The sequence below is a fragment of the Choloepus didactylus genome, chromosome 9, assembly GCF_015220235.1.
Source record: "Choloepus didactylus isolate mChoDid1 chromosome 9, mChoDid1.pri, whole genome shotgun sequence".
Lineage (NCBI taxonomy): Eukaryota > Metazoa > Chordata > Mammalia > Pilosa > Megalonychidae > Choloepus > Choloepus didactylus.
In genome coordinates, this window is record NC_051315.1 from 97,300,760 (window position 1) to 97,319,332 (window position 18,573).

General features: G+C 36.2%; 1 protein-coding gene and 1 pseudogene across 2 annotated transcripts in view; one reads left to right on the plus strand and one right to left on the minus strand.

The window, feature by feature from the left end:
• PARD3B (par-3 family cell polarity regulator beta) overlaps window positions 1-18,573 on the plus strand; it is a 1,159,791-nt gene that overhangs the window by 87,626 nt on the left and 1,053,592 nt on the right. The window lies entirely within an intron of this gene.
• Window positions 14,388-15,128, minus strand: LOC119544358 (annotated as a pseudogene).

Sequence of the window (18,573 nt, forward strand, 5' to 3'; positions counted from 1 at the left end):
AGCCAGTGACATTGCTTAAGCAGTGCTATTTGTAGAGGTGATCAAAAGATTGACTGCTTGTGGGTATTCATAATAGGTAGCGATTAAAATTAGTTTACAGAGATAATGGGCCTTGATTTTCCATTATATTAAATGCAGAGACTGTATGTGAGAATTAATATAGTGTACTATATTTATCAATTGGTTATTCTTGAGGTACATCAGGTTTATTAAGGGTGAATTATATTTTAGGTTTGCTTTTGTTTTTACTTAGGGAACATATTTCTGAGGACTGTGTCAGTTGAGAAAATGAGACTTGATAAATCTAAGGTTTAACTCACTGAAGCCTACCAACAGAAAAATAACATCAAGCTTTTGTAGTAATGTATTCACTTGGATTTTAAGTGTGTGTATGTGTGTATGCCACCAGGACAAATCTAAAACTGAAAATCATAGAGCAATCAAAGGCATTTCATTTGGTCATGATGTTTCTGAAATGAAAACTTTAAACTCCTGGATTAATTAAACATATATTGAACATCTGCTATTTTATGCTCTGGGGTGCTATGAGAGAGCACAAAGTTGACTATAATAAAGTCTGTAGAACTGAAACCTCTGGAGGCTGTTTTATCTCTGTTTTTACCTTTTAGTCAATGTGTTACATCTAAACTTTGTCAACTCATTTCTACTTTAGATCCAAGAGATTGTTTTTTGAAAGATTTTACTTATAATCATATTACAGATCCCCTTATTTGGGACATAACAGAACATTTTCCAAATTTCTAAGAATAAAATATTCTTGGTGAAGTTGGCTTCTTTGTTTAACTCCAAATTCTAAGTGGAGTTTTTCCTTATTTTTAATATCTATGTGACTAGTGGCTCTTTCATAAGCTCCGCTCTTACTTGTCAGTATTATCTCTACCCTTTCATGCTAGTCTCCAATTTGTCCTCTTGCCACCCCCCATGTTAACTAAAAGACTATAAGCATTTTTGAAGGAGACGCATTTGGTAAATCCTTACAAATAGATTTCCACGAGTGAAAAGAGAATACCAGAAGGAAGCAAGCAAGCTCCAATTTCATTTGGGACCAGTACCAGATTTGTTTTAAGCCCCCTGGGCATTCCTGCAAAATTCTATCTTCATGGTTGGTTTAGCTTTATTTTCATTTTTAAAAGTCTCTAATAGTACTTTACTGTGGAAGAATGCTTACCACCCAGCATGATGCCTTCTAGAACCTGTTAGTTTCTTTAATCTCTTTGAACTCTCAAACAGCTATTCTTGTTTTGCCACCCCACCACCTGTCTGCTCTTATTCATAAACATTCATTTCTGCCTTATTTTTGATTCTTTCCCTCTCTCTCTCTCTCTCTCTGAAGGAATAACTTTAAAGCAGCTAGCTAAAACATTTTGGCTAGAGTCACAAGAGAAGTTTTATCCATTGATCCTCAACAGTTACTTTTAGAAAGAAAATGGTACTCTAATTAGTACTTCTGATAAAAGGCCAACATTTTATATACAAATTGAGATGAGCAGGAGACAAAAGAAACTAAAAACTTGTAGAGAAAAAAAGTATAATAGCAGTGGGTTACAATTTAGAAATAATGAGAGTTGTTATATCAACATAGTACAAGCTATGCTAGGATAATAACCCCAGTGGCTTAACATGATTAAGATTTATTTCTCATTTACACTAGATGTTCAGTGTGAGTTGGGAGGGGGCTCTGTGCATTGAGGTCCCTCAAGGTCCCAGGCTGACAGAGCTCCAAATTGGCACAGCCTTTACAATTACAGGGGCAGGAAAACGACTTTGTTGACTTAGGCACTGGCTCTTGAAAGCCACACCCCATAGGTGATACTCATCATCTCTGTCCTAATTTCATTGGGTGAAGCAAGTCATAGCATCATACCCTAACTGATGAGGGGACAGGGATGTGTGATCCTATCGTGGAGGGAAGAAGTAGAATGGAAATGTTTGCAAATAGTGTTAATATCTGACAGAGGTAATGCACTGGGTTGAATAGTGCCACTCCTTATTTCCCCAAAGAAAGGTATGCTCATCCAAAGCCTCAGAATGTGACCTTATTTGGAGTAAGGTTCTGTGCAGATGTTGAGATGAGATTATCCTGGATTAGGGTGGGCCCTAAATCCAATGATTAGTATCCTTATAAGAGACAGAAAAGGAGAAGGCACACAGAGACGTGGGGGAGAAGGTCATGCGAAGACTGAGGCCACATTGGAGTTATGCAGCTCCAAGCCAAGGAACATCTGGATATATCAGAAGCTAGAAGAGGCAAGGAAGAATCCTCTGCCAGGGTCTTGGGAGGGAGTGCAGGCCTGCCAACACCTTGAGTTGAGATTTCTGCTGTCTAGAACTGTGAGAATTAATAGCTTTTGATTTAAGGCACCCAGTTTCTGGTAACTTATTATGACAGCCACAGGAAACTAACATGGGTGATAGACTGAAGTAATGCCTAATGGTATATGTTTTGGTCTGTCAGGTTGCTGTGACTCCTGACATGTGGATTGACCTAAGAATTTATTGGCTCACAGTTTCTAAGGCTAGAAGTCCCAAGTCAAGGCATTGGTCTGGCCATGCTTTCTCCCTGAAGTCAGTAGCATTCTGCTCTAGGGCTGGCTTGCATCACTGCCTCCTAATACATGACAGTGGCCTTGAACTCCTCATGTCTGCTCTTCTGCTTTTCACTAACCTCGGTCCCTCTCTGTGGCCTTCTGATAGCATCCAAATTTCTTCTGCTTATAAAGGACTCCAGTATATAGATTAAGGCTCTCCTTAACCAAAAACATCATCTTCAAAAGGTCCTATTGACAGATGGATTCACACTCACAAGAATGAGGATTAAGATTAAGAACATGTCTTTTAGAATTTTCTTTGGTTACATAATTCATCTACCACTGTATGAAGACAAGAGAAGGTGTTAAAACTAGGTCTGAACTCCATATGATACCTGCATAAATAAACAATAGGAATTGTGTAGAGCACAAATCATATACTTTGCTCAATATTGCATGTTAACTGTGCAGAGGCATTAAAGCCTACAACTTCTGAAGGAAACGATACACTCCTGACAGTATCAGTGCTCGCCTTAGCAAAGAACAGCCATTCTGGTGTATCAGAAATTGCTGGGGGTGGGGGTGTGGGGATGGAACATGGAAAAGAGGAATTTGAAGAAATTGTGTAGCTTATCATGAATGGCCTCTCCCTGCATTGAGAAGCTTTAATCTACATATATTTTTAATTTGACAAACTTTATTTGAAGAGTATTTTTTAATGCAATTTTATTGAGATATAGTCACATACCATATAATCCATCCAAAGCATACAATCAGTGGCTCACAGTAACATCATATAGTTGTGCATTCATAGCCACAATCAATTTTAGAACATTTTCATTACTCCAAAATAAATAAAATAAAAATGCACCCCCAAAATCCCATACTTCTTAGACCTCCCTATTATTTAAATAATTTTTTGTCTTTATTTTATTACTTATCTGCCCATACATTGTATGAAGAGAGTGTTAGTCACAAGGTTTTCACAATCATACGGTAACATGGTAAAAACTATACAGTTATACAGTCATCGTCAAGAATCAAGTCTACTGAATTACAGATCAACAGCTTCAGGTATTTCCTTCTAGCTATTTTAATACATTAGAAACTAAAAAGGAATATCTATACAATGCATAAGAATGACCTCCAGAATGACCTGTTGACTCTATCTGAAATCTCTTAGCCACTGAAATTCTATTTTGTTTTGTTTCTTTTCTCCCTTTTGGTCAAGAAGGCATTCTTAATCCCACCATGCCAGGGCCAGGCTCATCCCTGGGAGTCGTGTCCCACATTACCAGGGAGACTTACATCCTCGGGAGTCATGTCCCAGGTAGTGGGGAGACTAGTGAGTTTACTTGCAGAGTTGGCTTGAGAGAGAGGCCACATCTGAGCAACAGAAGAGGTTCTCTGAGGGTTTTTCTTAGGCATAATTATAAGTAGGCTTATCTTCTCCTTTGCAGGAATAAGTTTCATAAGGGCAAGCCAAGGTCAAGGACTTGACATTAAATTCAGAGTCGCTGATGCTTGCTAGAATATCTGAAGTTCCTCAGGTGGGGAAGTTTAATATTTGTACATTTTCCCCCCGTCCCTCAAGGGTACTATGCAAGTACTTTTTTATTTTCTGCCCCGAATATTCTGGGATGTATCAGGTATTATATTAACCTGTTCAGAATAGTGAGATCTCATTCCCTCTTCTAGGTTCCATGTAATTATGTTGTTTAAATAAACTGGCCATATGGGTTAAATTAGATAGTGTGCCACAGAGATGTAAATTTTGTACCAAATAAACATCTTTTGGACAACAGTTAAAACTCAGAAATAGATGCGACTGCAGTAAGAGGTTGTGCTGTAGGAACATTTACAATAAGCCTTATTGAACATCCTGTACTGCATTGTTGATTGCCCGGTCTCTGCCCACATTCTCTCCCCTGATCACCTATGCTTTTGAATTTGAATCAGCATTTGTTCATTATAGTTAGTTTGTAGTAGTGAGGCCTTATAATATGTGTCCTTTCATTTCTGGCATATTTCACTCACATAGTGTCTTCAAGGTTCATTCACCTAGTTGCATGCCTCACAACTTAGTTCCTTCTTGCAGCCACTAAATATTCCATTGTATGTATACACAACAGTTTGCCCTTCAGTTCTCCCATCAGTGTATCCTTAGGCCATTGCAAATCGTGAATACTGCTGCTATAAACACCAGGGCACAAATGTCTATTCTTGTCCCTGCTTTCAGTTCTTCCAAGTATATACCAATAATGGAGTTGCAGGATGATATGGCAACCCTATAGGTAGCCTCCTGTGGAACCACCACACAGCCCTCCAGAGGGGCTGCACTGTTGTACTTCCCTACCATCAGTGAATAGGTTAATCTCTCCCCATATATTTTCCAGCACTTGTATGTTTCTGTTTAATTTTGAAACTGTTTTATTCATGCACCATACAATCCATCCTAAGTGAACAATCGATATCTCCCTGTATAATCACATAGTTATGCATTCATCACCAGTCTATATGAGAACATTTCCATTCCTTCCACAAAGAAGAGGAAAAAATAAAAGAATGAAAAATAAAAAAAAAAAATTAAAAAGGAGAAACAACAAGAACAAGAATCCATTACCCCTCTCCTATATCCCCCTCTTTTGACATTTAGCTTTGGTATATTGCCTTTGTTAACAATTAATGGAAGAATATTACAGTGTTACTGTTAACTGTAGACCCTAGTTTGCATTGATTGTATTTTCCCATATAATATCCCATTTTCAACACCTTGCAATGTTGACATTGACTTGTTCTCCCTCATGTAAAAACTTTCTTATTTCTACATTTACTCTCCATCATTGTCCACTTTAGCTTTTGTTAAGATGTACAGTCCCAGTTTTATCCTCTATCTATCCTTCTGGTGTCATACATGCCCCTGGCCTTCCTCTTTCAACCATACTCACACTCAGCTTTGTTCATTATAATTACAATATTGTGCTACTATCAGATTGTATTGTACCATCCATTTCTAGATCTTTAAAACCAATCCTGTTGAAAATTCCGTACTCCTTCAGCATCAAACACCTAATTTCTATCCTCTTTCTACCTCCTGATAACCTGTGTTCTTAACTTTAACTCTGAGTTTACAGCAAATTACATATACAGCATAGTTTTAATTATTTAGAAATGTGAGCAACTGTGTTTCACTGTGTTTAGAGAAGGGAGCACTCTAGTGTTGGTTCTGCACCTCCCATAGTGCTTTAATGCCTCAGGTATCACACTAATATATCTTGGTTACCATATATGCCTTTCTCCCTTATTAGACTATAACCCACCTTGAGGGTAGAAACTAAAATCTGTGGAGAAATCAAGTAATTCAGCTCTAAGGTGACCCAGGCTGGGGTAAATGAATTATCTTTCAGGTTTTAGCTCCAGGGAACTCCTGAGCCCGTTGTCCTTTTTGTAATATTCCTCTGAGACTTTGGCCTTCCTGAAGTGCTTATCAAAATTATGGGAACCATCAGGAGTAATTTGGGGGTTAGGAGGCAGAGAAGAAACCCAGTTCTACTGTCAAATCTACAATGAAGGAGGAGATTTTCTTTTTATCCCAAGTTGGGTCCTACACACATGAGATATTACATATTGGTTGGGTTCTTTAGTATCTTCGGTATCATCAGAATAGTACTGTGTGTTTTTGGTTCTCAAATCTCTTAGTTGTGGTCCCCATCTTCCCTCCTCCCTCTCCCAGTTTAGTTTACAGAATTGTGGAAGGCTTTATTGACCCTATGATGCACGCTGGCATTGTCGGAGTAGAAAATGCTACCTCATAGGAGTTAATCCCCTCCCCTAGTTCTCTTTTAGATAGATGACAGCAATTCCACATTACTTTCTCTTCCAATTCCTTCCAGTTTAGCTTCATCCCTACCACTCCCTGCCCACCTAAAAACCATTCATGTCCTACAATAAGAAGTCGGGGAAGTTACCAAGAGAGAAATAGCTTAGCTTAGCCTTGCATTGGTGCTTGTCCTTGGAGATATTTTTCCAGGATGTCATATTCTTTCCCTGGGCCCTCACCAGCCAGCAATATTCAGCCCCAACCAACCAGCTCTTTTAATTCTCCATGTGTATAAGGATATTTCTGATATTTTGGCCCAGGGACAACTGCTCAGAGTTTAAGCACCATCTCCAATATCTGATATCAGCATATCAATGTAAGAGGAATGCCAAGCTTACATGTGCCCTTTTTTTTTTTCTTATATGGGTTTGAAAAGAATTCCAACTTGAATACCACATTGTAGATATTGAGTAAATATTTTAGTGAATGGGTTGCAAAAGGCTATTAAATGTTCTAACCTAAAAAGGTGTAGCATATCATGGGTAACTCAAACATTGACTAAAGAAATGCTCAAAACTTTAGAGGGGTATTAATCACCAAAAGGGTGGGGTAGGAGAATAAAACTTCTACTAAACCAAAGGGCTCTTTATTTTTTCACCTTTGCCCTAAGCTGGTCATTGAGAAGTTTGCTCAGTTTCATTTGCAGTTTGTTTTCCACCCACCCTTTTAAACCTCTTGAGCCCTTTGCTTTAATAAATTCTAGAAACCAGTCTCTTGCATAACAATATTTCTACTAAATAATTCCACCTAGTCCCAAGTATCTAACTTATGATCTCTCTGAATTAATTTTGCCTTCACTCAACATATCTTGGGAATAAAGAAGTAGAATAAAATATTGTCTCTGAGTTATCAATCTGACTTTTCTTCATTTTAAATCTATAATATTGACTCTCTTTCAAATTTCTTGTAAACAATAGAAGTATATTTCGAATATTCTGGTTTTATTCTGAATTATTGTAAAACTTTTCTAGAAACTTCCTATCTAGTTTTTCCTAAATAACTTTTTGTAGTTTGTATCAGTTATCTCAAAGTAAGACTTTGTTTGAGTCGGTAAAGAAGACAACTATTCAACATTCAATCTAAATTAGCCATCATTTAATTTATTTGAATAGACACAGCTTATGTTTATAATCAGTGATCAGTAAGATCTTGCATTGTTAGGATGTATCTCACATTGACCTAGGTGGCTATCAAATACTTTTGTACAAATCAATTTGTACTGTTATTGTTCCAATCTCCTGCTACTTCATCCAGGAGAACTGGTGAGCTCAACTCTGGTATATGTCCCAGCAATGCTCTCTGTAAACAGGGAGGGGACAGAGGGTGAAAGTACACTTCTGATTGCAAACAGTGACAAAAGCTAGTGACAGTGTTGCCAGAACAACATCTCTCCCTTCATTAAAACAAACAAAAAACCCTTAAAACACAACGAAACAAAAACCCAATGATCAAGAATGACTTGTTGCTGACATTAAAATTCAGGCTCTTTAAACTGTCCATTTAAGACCTGTCTCACTTTGCAAGGGAAATATTTGGTGACAGCCCCCTACAGGACCCTGTGGAATTCCCTGGCAGGAATCCTGCAGGCTAGGTTTGGTTTTCCTACTTAGGAAGACTGAATAACTTGTTTGTTACTTTGCTTCTTCTTAGTACCATATATGTGGTGCCCACTGACTTCAAAGACCTGACCCAGCATTTCAGCCATTTGAATTCTTATACATCCTTCAGAGGCCGCTCAGATGCTACCACTTCCACAAAGCGTACCATCATTCTGAGATAGAAATAGCTCACATTTTTTCTTTTCTGTATGTTCTGGTTGGATTACTTTATTTAATCTTTGTAGGAATATATTATGTTAGAATGTAATATATATTATAGTGTTGTAATTTATTTTATTTATGTGCTAATATAGAGCTATGTTCTATTACTTAGACTATAATATTCTGTTTATAATACATATTAGTTTACGGATGACACAACAGTTGTAAGGAGGTTAAATAACTTGTTCAAGATGATATAACAGTGGCCGGGCCAGTTTATTAATTTAGATAATCCAACTCTTTAACCTTAAACTCTATGCTAAACTTCATCCTTAATTCCACAAACACTGCTGCTCATAGTAGGTGTTATGGATGGTATCATGCCCCCCACAATGACATGTGCAAGTGCTAATCCCTGGTCCTGTGGCTGTGAACCCGTTTGTAAACAGGATCTTTGGAGATGTTGTTAGTTAGGGGGAGGCCACACTGAATCAAGGTGGGCCTTGATTCAATATGATTAGAGTCCCTATCAGCAGAGGAAATTTGGACACAGGAGTAGGAGACTGATGGGGCGAAAGACGGCCATGTGACAGAGCAGAGCCTGAGGTTTGGATGGCTGGCAAGCCACCACCAGAACGCACCGGACTCGGGAGAAAGTATGGCTTATTGTCACCTCGATTTCGTACTTCCAGTCTGTGATATTTGTCATAGCAGCCCTGGCAAACTCTGACAGTAGGTTATCAATAAATATTTGAATTAGTGCTAGAATTTCATTAATGTGTAATGAACTAATGGATAGAAAATCTGTAGCTAATGGAAATAGGTAAGAGAATATAAATTTCTCTAAGTATTTTTATTTTCTCATTACTTTATATGGCTCTTTCATTTGTTTAGGCAACCCTTTTGGTAAACTATAACTTCTATTGTGTGTTCTGATTTAATATAAAACAAATTAGTGAGGTTTTCTGGTTTTATAATAGTAATTACAGCTATATTCTTAGATAGTAATTTTGTTTATATTTTTATATATATTATATTTTAATAATATATATTAAATATATATATAATATTAAATATTTATTATATTTAATATTTATTTTGAATAATTATGGATTCATAGTGAATGGCAAAGCTAGCACAGAGTCACCTGGTTTCCCTCATTGGTTGACTGTTAAATAGTACAATATCAAAACCGAAGAATTGACATAGTTCAGTGCGTATATAATCCTGTGCCATCTTATCATATGTAGGGTCGTGTAACCATCACCACAGTCAAGGTACAGAACTATACCTTCACTACAAAAATCTCCTTTATGCTGCCTATTTAGAGTCACGCCCATACCCTGCCCACCCCTTCCATGATCCCTAACCCCTGGTATCCAGTAATGTTTGCATGTGTATAATTTTGTCATTTAAAGAATGTTATATAAATGGAATACAGTAAGTGACCTTTTGAAGTTGGCTTTTTTCCCCCCTCAGTATAATGTCTTTGAGATCTATCCAAGTTGTGTGTTGTCTGAAACTCGTTGCTTTCCATTGCTGAAGAGTGTTCTGTTGTATAGATGTACCACAGTTTGTTTTCATTGCTTTGGGATAAATTCCCAGGAATATTATTGTTGGGCTCTTTGTTCAGTATATGTTTAGACATTTAAGAGACTGTCAAACTATTTCCTCAAGTGACTATATTATCTTATACTCCAATGTATGAGACGTCCAGTTTACCCATATCCTTGCCCACATTGGAATTGTCATTATTTTTTATTTTACTGGTTCTAGTAAGCATGTAGAGATATTTCCTTAATAGCTAGTGATGTTGAACATCTTTTCATGTGCTTGTTTGCCTTCTGTATATACTCTTTGGTATAATGTCTCTTCATGTGTTTTGCCCATTTTCAGATTGGATTGTTTGTGTTTTACTGTTGTATTCTGAGAGTTCTTTATATATTCTAAAAATGAGTACTTTGTCAGATATGTGGTTTGCAAATATATTACCCAACCCCATTTGTAACTGGTCTTTTTATCCTCATTTCTTTTAAAAGATAAAGATAGAATAAATGTTGTGGGATTAAAAAAATTTTTTTTGAAGAGACATGAACAGATGTTTGCACACTGATGTTCATAGTGGCATTGTTCACAATTGCCAAGAGATGGAAACAATCCAAATGTCCTTCAAACAGATGAGTGAATAAACAAAATGTGGTACATACATAAGATGAAATACTACACAGCATCAAGAAGGAACGAGGTTGTGAAACATATGACAAATAGATGAACCTTGAAGACATAATGCTGAGTGAAATAAACCAGACACAAAAGGAGGGAGAGTGTATGTTACCACTAATGTGAACTATGTGAAAGATGTAAAATAAGTGTCTTATAATGTAGAATATAGGAGACCTAGAGATAGACAGAAGGCAGTGAAGGGGGAATGATAATCTAATATGTACAGACATGATAATGAGGGTGAACTTAATGGTATGGGAATGGTCAGGTGTGACTACGGTTCGTTAATGGGATTATAAGTATCTGTGACTCATTGAAAGTGAACGTGTTCATAAATGGTTGTTTAAAGGTGCTTAACCCACAGAATAACACCATAAACCTAAATAAGTGTTAGCATAATATACTTATAAGGTATGACACTGCTGCAGAGGGTTGACAACAGAGTGGTATGGAAAAACTACCCATTACTTAGTAAAGACTATGTTTAATAGGAATATCTTACCAACACTACACTATACTAGGGATGAACAATTAGCAGCTGATAAGAGCTCTTGAATGTATTATGTTATGATAATTGTTTAAAGTTGAGAGTGATGATTGTACAACTAAGTGAAGATAATGTAAGAAACTATTTTTCTTGGGATAGAATATAAAGTGAAATTAGGAACCCACTACTTAAAGAATCAAGCCCTCAATTTGAGGCTTGCTGTTGTGAAACTTACGTCTATAAATGGGAAGCTGAGCCTTCCTATAATTATGCCTGAGAGGCACCTGCAGGTACCCTCTTTTGTTGCTCAGATGTGGCCTTTCTCTGTTTAAGCCCAACTCAGCAAATAAATTCATTATCCTCCCCCCAATGAGGGACATGACTTCCAGGGAAATGAATCTCCCTGGTGACGTGGGACATGACTCCCAGGAATGAGCATGGCCCTGGCAGTGAGGGATTGAAAACGCCTAATTGACCAAAAGGGGAGAAAAAGAAAAGTAACAAGCTGAGGTCACAGTGGCTGAGAGATCCCAAATAGAGTTGAGAGGCTATCCTGGAGGTATCTCTTATGCAAGTCCAGCTAGACATCCCAAATGGCCTGAGTATGTCATGCCCTTACCAAAAGTAGTCCCCAAATACTTAGGTCCCTAACTGAGATTCCTTAAAAGATTCACTCACTAAGTTTTATCTCTCAGAAACTTAACTCCACCAGAGTGTTCCTATGCCAGACGAGTCCTAAAACCCAGAGGCAACAGCTTCTTTAAGAACAACAGTCAGATGCAGCCCTCTTCCCATGCTGTCGACACCCTCTTTCAATATGAACAAGTTAGTTTGCTCACTGCCTAGACATCCCTGAAGATGGAGAAAGAGATTGAGAGGAAGGAGTAGCAACAAACAAGATAAGATTTAACAAAGGTCTATGAATACTGAAACTTATGTATGTATATATGTGTATACATATATACACATACATAGATATATTTTTGATGCTGAGGTGTTGGAATAGCTAGAAGGAAGTAAATGACATGGGGGAACTATAACATATAACATCCTTTAAAATTTGCTCTATAGCTACTCTGTGTGCTTTGAAAGTCTTCACCTTTCTATATACCCTATATTGCACAGTAAGGAAAGAACTGAAACTGTGAAACTGTAACCCATAACAATTTTTGAAAATACATTTGTAACTGCTTGTTGAGCTGTATATCGAAGTTAACACCTTTCTGTATAAATGTTATGTTTTACAATAATGGAAACAGCTGAAGTTGTGTAAATGTGACCCATGACAATCTTTGAAATTTGCTCTCTAGTTAAATCATATTTTGAAAGTTATTGCTATTTTATATATATATATATGTATATGTTAAAAGTTCACAATAAAGAATGCATTAAAAAAAGAAAAGTAACCAGTAAAAAAAATATGGAATGGTGCTACATCTGCATGTTCCATTATGTTAGGAATTCTTGGAAAGATGTGTCAGAGGAAAGAGCGGCCTCTGCTGAAGCAGGGGCATCTGTGCTTCATCGCAGGGTGTGGCATGGAGGATGCTTCTTAAGGCTGTGGTTAGAGAGGGCCATCACCATTCATACAGAGAACATTACCATTGCTCCTTAGTACAAAGCCACCACTGGATCCCTGCCATGATGGCGGGTAATTGTTGTCTTAGTGCGCTAATTGTCTTGACAAAGAATTGGCAATGAAGGTAATAAATAAAAGACGACATTGGTTCTAGCTGCTTTCAGACATCGCCTGCCTTGGCTTTGTTCATTCCGAGTAATTGAATCCCTCCATCTAATTAAAGCAATACATTGCTATTAGCTCTAGGTATATTTATAACACATGCGTCGAATGACATTTTCAATGAAGACTGAGCTAACTTTGTTTTTGAATATGTTATGTTATAGATTTTAGCTTTTATTAAATCTGTTGAATATTCATTTCACAGAGGTATTTTTTCTGAATATGCCATAATACAATGAAAAGTCATTCTTGTTTTGGAAGTACAACAGGATTTACTGAGTTATCATTTATAGCTATATTATCTTACTTTTCTATACATGTTTAATGCTGCAGATACTATAAATATGCCTAAATTATAAAATTTAAGTTGAAACTGGTTCAGGTAGATATTTACAATATGTTGTTTTGAATTACCATGGATTAGAAAATCCATGTTTTCTGTATGTGAGATGAATGGTAGCTTTACTATTTTTGGCATACAAACTTGATACCCAGTTTCTGGAGAAATTAAAACTTACAAATTTTTTAATAAAAGTCTTATAAGACTACTTATAATTTAGTAAGCGCACATTTTGAACACATTTTAAAAAACTGATTTCTGTGAATGGACGACGTTTGGCTGAGTTTTGATAAACCTCTGGGCAGAAGATTTTTGAGAGATCCACTTTTTCTGCTAGATTCCTTCCTCTCCTAAAAGTACAGCAGATAATCTTATTTAAAAAAGCCAAACAAACAAACAGCATATTTAGGTTTGAATTCCTTGCCTTTCTCTTTCCTCTTATTCTTTCCATGAGTTCGTTTATAACAAACAGTGGAAATTTGTTTTACATTCAGTTGCCACTACTGTGTTAAATATTTCTACCAAAAGTGTTTGATATTGTTATTAAAGACTATTTAATGTACCCATGAATCTAAGGGAAGGAGACATAATCACGTGCTATTTAGATACAGGTGGAAGAAAAATATTTATGTATGCATTTTACATATTAGAAAAACAAACATGGATGAAAGTTCTCAGAAATATGAAGCTCTGAAAGGAAATGAAAAATCTAGAGTAAATGTATTTTTTTTCCTTCTCTGTATTTTTGGATTTAAGAAATTCTCTTTCACACTTTTGATAAATGCAGTTGAACTCCTATAATCTGAAATAAAATTTTATGGTATGTTTGTATTTTGCCACCTGGCTTCCTCTCACTCCAACTTTAGGAAGATCACATTTTTCCCACTAATATTTAATAAGGAAAATATTCAAAAATAGAGCACAGTTAAAAGAATTATACAGGATCAGCCCAACAACTGAATTCAATCCATTAGTCCTTCTTACATTTTGGCACATTTCAAAGTAAATTGCAGACATATAGCATGCAAATAATAAACTAGAGTTCAATATTTGTTTTTACATTTTCATTTCATTTTTTTCACATTTTCATTTGTACAATAAAATGCACAAATTTTAAGTATACATTAGCAGACATCTGACAAACAGACACCTAAACCACCATCAATATGTAATACATTACCATCACCCCGGAAATTTCCCTCATGCCCCCTCACAATCGATAACCATCCTCCAGAGGTTCGTTAACCCTGTTCTAGAATTTCATGTAAAAGGAGTCATATGCGATGTACTATTCTGTGTCCGGCTTCTTTCACCCAGCATAATGTTTTGTTTTGCTTTTTTTTTTAATTTGAAAGCAATCACTGTTTATTAACTGACCAGATTATAAAAGTAATCATAGTAGACACCTTAGTTCATCCTTCTAATAAGCCTATTGAGCTGGTCTTCCCTGTTGCCAGCATCTCCCCCTTGTACAAAATGGGTGGTCTTTTTCTTCATCCCCCCTCTGGGAGAAGATAATTTGAAGGGCCACAGGAAGTTGTTTGCTTCTTTGAAGCATTTCCCAACAGTAAAGATCTCATGAATCAGGTCCTCCATGCAGATGATGCCATGTTTACCAAGAGATCGTGCAATCAGAGTTATCTGTCAAGGCAATCCGCTTCTTACTGATTTTGCCATAACCACGCTTATAGATCAGTTCGTTCACTGACTTCAGGTTCGGGTACCCCCATGCAATATATGGTTTCACAATTCTTAGTATGCTAATTGAGGCCTTGTTGAGCTTAACGAAGGTGCCATTGAAGATTTGGCAAAGGTGAAGAAGTTGCAACACTTTCGGACTTTTGGGCTCATGCCATTGATAGCTCTGATCCTGATGACAAATGCCAATTTGGGTTCTGCAGATACATAGAAGTTGCCAGCTTTTCTTGCCATTCTAGCCATTCGAATCTCAGTTTTGTATGTTTGCCTGTATTCCTTGTGATAGTGCTTGGCTTTTTCATAGATAAGCTTTCTCCTTGCCTTTCGAAGCATCTTTTGTGCAAACTTCCTTGTCAAGTGCTTGATCTTCAGTTCGGCAAAATTCCTTTGCTTTTTCTTAAGGGTTTCCAGTACAGCCAGAACCTTCTTCTTCTCTTTGACACCCTCCATGGTTCCAGCCGGAAAAGAGCCCAGCATAATGTTTTTGAGATTCATCCATGATGATGTGTGAATCAGCAGTTTGTTCCTTTCTATTGCCAAATACTATTTCCTTGTATGATGGTCACTTATTTATCTTCCTGTTTATGGGCACCTGGACTTCCAGGTTTTTAATCTTGGAAATGACCTTTCAAGATTGTGCAGTAATATTTCATTTAAAACTGTAGTGTCCTATCATTTTTGTAATTATCCCCTGACAATTGCAATTTTAAGAACTTTTTAATATTTGTGTTTAAATTTTATAATCTAGATCTTTGTGTCTATGCCTAACGTGGTTGGCTTGTGCAAAAATGTTGGACTCTATTAACCCTCCTTCTGAAGACCAAAAGAAGTTGCTCCCTGGTCTGCCCCAACCCCCCATCTCACCTTAGCACATGCTATTGTAAAGTTGGTGTGTAGTATTTATAACATGGGAGCTGAACTTTGGTCTTTTTTTTTTCCCTCTCTTTACAAAAAAAGGATGAAATTAATTTTTAATGTGTGGAACAAGTTCTTTGGGAGCTGTTGGTGGTAGTGGTGGGCAAGTAGGATTAGCAAATATTTTTACAAAAATTTCTTATGCTACAAGGATGAGGTATAAACACATAAACTTAAATGTAGGTATAAGAACAGGAAAATAGCTCTTTTTTAGTAGTTTAGACTTTTTCTGGTGACTCTTCTTCTGCAACATCATAAAGGGTTATTTAGTCTGCATTCTTAAGTGATAAGAGAGCAATCAACCATAAGCAACTATATTCAAAACTTACTGATGACTTCATTTTTTGACTAAATGACACTTGAAGATAGGGAAAAATGGTTTTATATAAAAAACAGCATGTTAAAAAAATATGCCATTGTGAATAACTAAACCCTTCTGCCAGTATACATTTTCAAGCCATGTGATCATGTATTTACTTAGGAGACTGCCTTTGAACGTTGTTCTTTAAAAGTTGGAATATGCATTGGTAATGTCATATGTGGACAGGAGAATGAAGGAAGAAATTTTGTGATTATCTTAAAAACCATGTTTTTGTTTATAGTATAATAGCGGGGAAAAACAGCCATACAGTGGCATATAGCAGTTATAGAATATGATGAGGACTTTACTAACAGTATATGTTACTTGGAAGAGCTTGGGGGAGATAATAATTGGTAAATATCCATAAACAATTCCAATAGGATGTACCTCCCATTGCCTAAACTTGCTTCAAAAAGACCTCATGAAGTCTGATCCTTCCAAACTTGTACAGAAGAACAAAAGACATGATCAAACTTGTAGCTTCTCAAAGAGAAGCAGGAAGAATAGAATAGAATAATGACTTTGAAATACTATAGAAAAACTCAAGTGGAGAGATGATGTCCTTTGAAACTCTGTGAATGAGAGCAACAATAAAATTAGCTTTCCAAGAATTAGAAATTTTCCCCTTGCCTACTCTCTGCTCTATATTTGTATAGTTCATACTCCAACAAAATTATTTGCTTGTTTCTATTTGTGTGAACTGTTTTACTTTCTTCATCTGTCACTTGCGCCCTTGCTTTTGATTTGAAACACCCCATGAATTCATTCATCTTTCAAAACCGTGTTCAGGCATTGCTTCCACAATGAAACCCTCTCTGATTCCTCCTTCCATTATTTCAGAATGATCTATTGATCGATCAATCAATCTACCTCCACTGTATTGATGTCTGTATCTTGTACATACTTTTATTCTTGCTAATCACTCATTTCCCCAGTAGTAGTATTGTGGTTAGAGTAGCCATACTAGTGCTACACGTAGTAGCATCAGCAGCAACAATAATTGAAACACCTCTAAAGTGTAACTGTGGGCCAGACGTGCCTCTAAGCTCTTTACATGAAATATCTCATTAAATCTCACATCTCCATAATGTCGATAACATTATGCCTGATAATGTGTTCCATTGCGAACAAGTTGTGATTTTGAGTTATATTGTTTTAGATTAAGCTAATATCTTATTGAAATTTAATTCTAAAAAGAACTTTTAATTTATCCAGCATTTCTAATGTAATTATGACAAACACTGCAGATATTTTCCTGGTCGTGTCAAGGAATATTTAACAAAAAATCTTGATGTATATATAATACTATATATAGTAAGATATCTCAAATTTGATAATATATTTGTGTATCTAGAGTATATGGCCCTCTAGTCTCTGTGTATCGGAAATAAGGAGTTCTGCTACTCTGTTTCCATTTCATGCCTTGAAATGGGCACCTAGATCTTGAGTGCATTGTTTGTGTAGATGATGTAAACTGAACCTCATTTACTTTTCTCTATCATTTGTGTTAATAGTGTTGGAGTCAGTTCTGACCAAGACTAGTTTTTATTATTTACTTTAGGCAACATTAGCAGCTGTGTTTATTAGATAAGTGCAAGTAACAGAGCAAGGGCAGTGGAGTTTGTTGGAAGAAACCCATTTATTTGCAGAGTTGTGAGGGGTATGAAAGATTGTCTCATATTCATTCTGAAATATTAGAAGTGTTAAAGAGTACACTTAGGGAATTCTGAAAAATTTTGGAACACATGAATGATTTTCAATGGCATGTTTTCATGGAGAAGAAGGTAATAGGTGAAAATTTGTGAAGATTTGTGCTTTCTAACATCTCCACCCATCTCATCCTTAATATCAATAATATTAATATCAATATCTTGGTTTTGGTACAAAATGATATTTTATAATTTGCTGATGCTATTCTAAATTTCTTCAGCTTTTTCATATATTTGCATATCTACATCTTTCAGTATAGAGGTGTAATTTCTACTTTTTTGAGGTGGGAGGGATCCTATTGATTTTTTTTTTTTTTTTTTTGCACATAGTATAAAAAGTTAAGACATGAGATGTGTCCTATTCATTAATGTTCATGCATACTTTTTTCTTTTTTTAAACATAAATTTTATTAGAAAAGTTGTAGGTTTACAGAAAAATTATGCAGAAAATACAGAATTCCCATATTACCACCCCCATTATTAACACCTTGCCTTACTGTAGTATATTTGTTATAATTGATGAAAGAATATTTTTATGATAGTACTATTAACTATGGTCCATGGTTTACATTAGGGTTCATTGTATTGTACAGTCCTATCGTTTTTAAAGAAAATTTTAGTCTAGTAATATATATACACAACCTAAAATTTCCCCTTTTAGCCACATTCAAATATGATTCAGTGGTTCTAATTACTTTCACGATGTTGTGCTACCGTCACTAGCCTCCTTTGCCAAAAATTTTCCATCATCCCAAAGAGAAACTTTGTATAATTTAAGCATTAACTCCCCATTTTCTACCCACACCCTGGCCCCTGGTAACCTGTATTCTAGTTTCCTACTCTGTGAATTTGCTTTTTCTAATTATTTTATATCAGTGAGATCATACAGTATTTATCCTTTGGTTTCTGG